General features: G+C 52.1%; 1 pseudogene; it reads right to left on the minus strand.

Moving 5' to 3' along the window:
• Nucleotides 1-260: 260 nt before the first annotated feature.
• LOC150020020 (basigin pseudogene) lies at nt 261-1,066 on the minus strand (annotated as a pseudogene).
• Nucleotides 1,067-1,381: the final 315 nt, after the last annotated feature.

The raw sequence follows: 1,381 nt of genomic DNA on the forward strand, positions 1-1,381 counted from the left end.
CCCTAGAACATCATGGCTCCCCTAGATAGTACTCTTAAAAAGAAAAATAAAAAACCCTAAGGAATGGAACTCTACATAGAGATAACCCTAGTTCGGCTGTTTTTAAAAATAAGAGAAAATGTGATTTGAATCCACAGTGTGGTCTACTTTGCAGGGTAGGTTTCCTTTAAGAGGAGAGGACTTGGAATGCTATGAACACCTGAAACACCGGGCTCCTCTGGACTGCAACTCAGGCCTGTGCAGCCTCCTCACTGCCTCACTCAGGTGGCGTTCCTCTGTCGGACGTTCTTGTCTTTGTCATTCACATGGTGCCCACTGCTCTTCAGTGGAGCAGAACCTGTGTCCTCATTGTCCAGGACCTCATCTGGCTTCCACCGCTTCTCATAGATGAGAATGATGGTGACCAGCACAACCACCTCGGCCACGATGCCCAGGAAGGGCCACAGGGCGGCAGGTGGTTGTGCATGTGCAGTGTGATGACGGCCTTGTCAGCGCCCTCCGCGCTGGTGCCAGTGCAGACATACTTGCCAGGGTCAGCCTCCAGGTCTAAGTTCTCAAAGTGCAGCTCTGTCTTGGTCTCCGAGGACACCACAAACTTGTTCTGGGAGTTGTTGGTGAGGACCTGGTCCCCAGCTTCACTTTCCTTGTACCACACCCAGTTGGTAATTGGGGGGAAGGACTCGGACTTGCAGCTCAGCACAATCATGTCCCCCTCGGTGGCCTGTTCTGACTTCTTCGCAGCCTTGATCTTGGGGGACCCCTTCACATCCACGCTGGTCTTGCCTATAGGCTCCGGGAGGAAGATGCGGAAGTACCGGCCCATGCGGTCGTCTGAGTCCACCAAATACTCCGTCATCTGATCAGACAGCGAGTCCTCCTTCAGCACTTTGTCCCCTTTCGTCCAGCGGTGGACTGTGATCACAGTATCACTGCGATTCAAAGTGCAGGTGAGGCGTGTTGTGGGGCCATCATCAACTATGGAAGTCTGGATTCCACTCTCGGCCCTGGAGCCGGTCTTGGCGCCCAGCAGCGCGAGCCCTGGAACCACGACTACCGTCGTCGCCATGTGGCCGCCGTCTCCCGAGTTGAAGGTTTCTATGGCTACAAACACCTAGCACAATGCTTGCTGTGTAGTAAATATTTAATATTTATGTGCTTTTTGGTGTCTGGGACCCAAGGGTAAGCTGACAGGATATTAGTGTCAGTGGAAAGACATGTGCACTGGGTCCCTTTGCTTCTGGTTTTAAGCAATAATAGGTCACTTGTTCACAAAAGGTGAAAGACTTCCCTCTCTCCATCCTCCATTCCTCCATTGCTGCTGCTTCTCCAGTTCTTGATTGCAGGTGTGGGTGTTCTCAGCATATGTGGATGACAGACTGTC

The sequence above is a fragment of the Furipterus horrens genome, unplaced genomic scaffold (assembly GCF_987537825.1).
Source record: "Furipterus horrens unplaced genomic scaffold, mFurHor1.1.pri manual_scaffold_2, whole genome shotgun sequence".
In the NCBI taxonomy this organism is placed as follows: domain Eukaryota; kingdom Metazoa; phylum Chordata; class Mammalia; order Chiroptera; family Furipteridae; genus Furipterus; species Furipterus horrens.